This window comes from Myodes glareolus, chromosome 19 (genome assembly GCF_982192425.1).
Source record: "Myodes glareolus chromosome 19, mMyoGla1.1, whole genome shotgun sequence".
NCBI classification, from domain to species: Eukaryota; Metazoa; Chordata; class Mammalia; order Rodentia; family Cricetidae; genus Myodes; species Myodes glareolus.
The window spans coordinates 67282590-67287780 of NC_142044.1; the positions used below are offsets into that span (position 1 = coordinate 67282590).

Genomic DNA, 5191 nt, shown 5'->3' on the forward strand with positions numbered 1-5191 from the left:
GATGACAACGGTTATGATGGAGCAGCGATGGGGGATACTCTCAGCCTTCCCGAAGCCGACACCAGTCAGTCATAGAGTGGCGGTGTTTCCTCGGTTTTTTACAACCAATAAGACTCTAGGGCTCCCCTACCTTCCTAGAGATGATTTATAAGCTTAGCCGAAGGATTCCAGTCCTGGGTCATGTCCTTCATCGCCTACTTCAAAGAATGGGTGGGGGTGGGAATGTTTGGAGCAGCCCTATGCTGTGTAATAGTATTTCTCCTCTGGATGGTCTGCCGACTCAAATCCCAAAGTCGTAGGGACAAAGTGGTTATTGCACAAGCGCTGGCTGCCCTGGAACAGGGAACCTCTACTGATGTGTGGCTATCTTTGTTGAAGCAGTAAGGTTTATGCCAACCAGCTCCTACACCCCTAGGACAGTGGTCCATTGCACAGGGTGGAGTGCTTGGCTTAGTTAGCCCTAAAGGTTGTCAAGCTGAAGAGCATCGCACAGAGAATGGCCCTCTCTGAGAGATATGTCGCCCTGCATAAGGGTTTCCTGCCACATATTCCCTTTCCCAGAAAAATGGCAGAGGGCAGGCCGGATAAGTTCCAGGTGTCATGAACCTAGGGGCAGATTCCATACAAGCCCATTATAATGTTTTCACTTTGGGAAGTGCGACCTCTATCTTAGCCTTCTGAGGAAGTTGCCTTTCTGCAAAGATGTAAAAAAGGGGGAGATGTGGAGGACTGCAACCACATACTCCATTACAAGATGGCACTGGCATCCGGTTTCACTGCCAGGTGAACAAGATAATGCACATGTGCTTGGTAACTTCCCACTGCTGTCCCTGCCTACTCCAGAGGCATCATCTGGGATAATGGGCAGCGGACCAATCCAAGAGTGACACGTCCGAAGTGAGGACTGTTTCCTATATAAGGGATGGGTTCCCTCATTCTGGGTCTCCGCTTTGGAAGCTTATACTCTCTCTCTCAAAACGCATTAAAGCTTTTCTGCAGAAGGATCCTAAGTGTCCTGCGTCGTTCTTGCAGGCGAGACGGTAGCGCGGGACACTTACCTACTTCAATGACACACCTCTCTCAATGGCAAGTCTCATCCTATAAGGATCTGTCCCTGCCCACAAGGACACACGTCCTCCAATGTCATAGCACTGCCAACAATATTAAGTCCTTACCCAAAAGGACAGGCCCCTTTGCACAAAAACAGGCCAGAAGGAATACCTCCTTCCATAAGGACACACCCCTTCCCATGAGGACAAGCCTCCTTCCAAGAGAACTTGTCACCTCCTACATAACTTGTCCCTCCCACAAGGACATGCCCCCTCCCAAATGCAAGTGCTTACCTGAAAGGGAAGAAGGCATTCCCTTTCACAAGGACAGGCCGTGTGCTATGACACAGCCTCTCCCTGAAAAACTGGCCTCCACCTTCAAGGACACGCCCCTTCCTGCAAATATGCACGCAAATATGCACGCCCCTTCCTGCAAATATGCACACACCCCTACCACAGCCTGTCCCACAAGGACTTGTCTTGTCCCTTAAGGACGTGCCCTCTCCCACAAAGACACTTCTACTTGCACTAATACAGGCCCCCTCCCTCAAGTACATGGCCACTCCCAAAAGGACACACAGCCCTACAAGGACACAACCCTCCCACAAGGATGCACCCACTCCCGCTAGGATATTTGGCAGCGCGCATTTGAGGGTCTAAAACTATTCGGTATACACAGAGATTCATTTTTACGCAGCTTCCTGTGTGCTTCTAAGGTCTGTTTTAGTCTGTAGAAGGCAGTGAAGGGGATAAGGATGGTGATTCTGCAATGACCTTCCCCGTGATTTCGTAAGGGGACCTGGTCATTGGTGGAATGACTGATGAGCTGGCGCCTAAAGACCAGAGATCTGTTCCCGTGACTTCAGGACCACCCGAAAATTTTACTATTTTTACTATTTTACATTTTATTTTATTATATTGAACACCACACGTTTTATTTTTTAAAAAATATATTTATTTATTTATTTTTACTTGTAGGCTGCACAACCTCAACGACAGTTTTCGGGTCGTCTCCAGACATGACTTCCTTCTTCAATATGGTCGCCGCTTCCGCTTCGGTCTCAGGGATTGACTACCAGAGGCCCTTCCTGACTTCCGCTGCAGAATCTCAGCTGCGGCGGAACCACTGTCATATGGACCCAGAAACTACGCTCCTGTAGCAACGAAGATCACTAGTCCGGAACACGCTACGATGTCGTTTGATGTGGCAGAAACAGTCTCTGCATTGTGGAAGCAGAAATGCTGCTCTTGGAGTCACAATGGATGCTGGGAGAGCAAGTTCAGAAGATGCCACGGTGACCAACAATGCGGTGTAAAGGTTTCTGCAGATCACTTCTTGGGGTAGTACAGGCTAAGGCTTGGCTCCCAGAGGGTTAGGTAGGACATGAATGCAGTGGGTGAATACTTCCAGACAGTTCCGCTCCGTGTAGTTTCCTCCTGTTGAAAGACCTCAAAAGTCAAGGGCGGTCTCAATTGGAGCCCTCTGCCCAAGAACCAGTCTGCTGGATGCAAGAACAAGAGGCTGTTTATTGAATACACAGGCACCTGGTTGCTTCAGCAGCAAAGCTGACTGAGCACCCAGGGCTGAGCATACAGCTGATTTTTAAAGGGAAGTTGTGGTTACGTAGGCTGTGGCATAGCAACAAGCATTTCATTGGTTCTTATCAGGTGAGCTAGGGGAAAATTCAAGACAAGGATGTTGGGCCATCTATATTTTCTCAGAAAAACCATAAAATCTAGATAAAGCTAAATTCAGCACTCTAGTTGTCTAGACAAAATGTCATGAGGACTTGTTCCTGCTATCTTGTTGTTGGCCTAGTTCTCTGCAAAGCTAGCTAACTGCAAATATCCTGTGTAGCTGGGCTTCATCTGATTCCTCTTTTTGTGTGAGAAGCTATTGTTCTTTTAAAAATACCATGAGCAGATGTCCCGGGCAGCTCGCGGAGCAGCTGCAAGTGGCAGCGCCATGCGGTGGTGTGGGGGGGAGTCAGGGTCCTCGGGCGAGCGGCAGAGTCAAATGGCTGGATACGGTGGACGACAGAGTAAATAGATATAAGACCATACATAAAGCTAGATATTTATTACTTAAAGAAAGGAAAACATAGACAAACATAGGAAAAAGACACACACACACACACACACACACACACACACACCAGAGAGAGAGAGAGAGAGAGAGAGAGAGAGAGAGAGAGAGAGAAGATGGCTGCGGGGGAAATCCAAAAGTGGCTTGGGTGGGCGTGGTTAGTTCTTAAAGTGGCAGCAGAAGACTAACATTCCTGGATCCTTTTTATAATAAAAAGTAGAAGGTTAGACATTACAGGTTGAAGGAATTGGGGCGGCGAATTCTCAAGACTGCTTCCGGCTGATTTGTGGGCGTCGTCTTTGGGGGGTGAGGGAGATCCGAGAAAAGCTGGGTGTTGGTCACATTTTGGCATAGCTGGTCTCTGCTCCAACAGGACAGGTGTCTGTGGCATGGAAATGTCTGGTGTTCCTTGTACCTGGTTAGGGTATTGGCAGAACAGAGGACAAAGTTAAATTGGGAAAAAATTTTAGCACCAGGGAATTGAGAGGTTTGTATCTGACCTGTTTACAATGGGTTTTTTTAATTCGGCTCCCTGGAACTTATAAGAAAAACAGAAGTTTTAGACATATACATTGTATTAAGAACTTTTTGGGTTTGTAAAAAACAGAAATTATAATGAAAAGTATTTTTATTTGGTGAGATAACCTGGCAAAACCTCTCAGCTATCAGACTGTCAGAGATCTTTGAGAAGGATAAGATTTTACTTGAGTTACTGATGAAAAAATGACAGAGAACTTACTTGGTTGGCACCCAGAGCTACTCTTTGGTCCTCCCTGGTCACTGAAGGTTTCATTTGACCTTTGTTGTTTAATGTAGAGCCTGCCAGGCTTTTGAAGACCCTGTGGACCAAGAAATCTTTAGGAAGACAGGCCTATCTTGACCCTGGGCAGCTAGGCTATCGATTCCAGTGATTCTGTCTACGTTTGGAGGTCCCAGTTTAGGTGATAGGCAGTTTTTTGCCCAATGGTCAGCACTTGGCAGTTGAAGCAAACTGCAGATGGACGCTGGTCAGTGACGGTTTGTCTTATGTCTTCTCGGAGGAAACAGAGTGCTTGCTAGGAGCCAACCTGTCTCTTTTTGTTATGAAAAGTTTTTTTAAATAATTAAACATTTAAATATCGTATTCCCCAGATCTCTGAGCAGTTGAGGGCTGATTATTAGGTATAGTTGCAGTATAGAATCTGTCTGGAAGATTGGGTTTGAGTTTGACTATATTGACTCTTAATAGGTAAGATCCACATTTGTAAAAAGACAGACAGAAAGAAAAAAAAAACTGTTTGTAACATTAAGATTAGTGGCAGAACTGACAATGGTAGAAAACAGCTTAAAAGTACAGACCAGTTTATGATTTTGTAGTCTGAAACGAGATGAAATGAACAATCATTATACATAGAGAACAGGAATTAGGCAAAGTGTATGTTTCTGATGGGCCCTATCAGAAAGCACGTCACTATGCAAAACACCTGTAATCACAGCTAAGGATAGGATTTCAGTGAACACTGAGGAGGGGGAGGGGAAAGCAGGACATACATAACAGTGGGAGAGCTTGGTCGCGTGATCTGGCTCTCAGTGAATCTAGCGATAAAGGCACCTGACCCCAATGAACATGGCGGCGGCCACGTGTTGTGGCTTGAATGGAAAGACTGCGGGAATTTTAAAAGCCGGGGGCCGCCTGGTTGTTATCCAGAATCTGAATCGTGAACAACCCATATAAACAGACAATTTAAGGCATATTTAGGCTGGTACGACTTGCTTTCCCAGGTCAAGACCGTGAAAAACCTGCAAAAAACTGTGGCATCTCGAGCCTATGGGGAATGGCTCCCCGTTTAGGTGAGATGCAAATCGACCACCCAGGACATGTGGGTGAGCGTCCTAAATCCACATGTGGGTGGTATAGGCCGAACCGGATCAGTCAATTACGTCCGTGAGAAAGGTTGGAAGGAAGAAAAGACTGAAATAAAGAGGAAGAAGCCTGGGAACCCCGGGTCCCCAGGTGCGGGAATGCACGGGCTTAACAGAGGACACAAGCCGTAATGGATGCCAGCGACGGGGCGGA

General features: G+C 46.7%; 1 long non-coding RNA gene across 1 annotated transcript; it reads right to left on the reverse strand.

The window, feature by feature from the left end:
• Positions 1 to 1998: 1998 nt before the first annotated feature.
• LOC146891051 (uncharacterized) lies at positions 1999 to 4817 on the reverse strand. The gene is made up of 2 exons (XR_014998169.2): positions 2965 to 4817; positions 1999 to 2486 (listed from the first exon to the last, which is right to left on the reverse strand). It is a non-coding gene; the product is annotated as an uncharacterized LOC146891051 (long non-coding RNA).
• Positions 4818 to 5191: the final 374 nt, after the last annotated feature.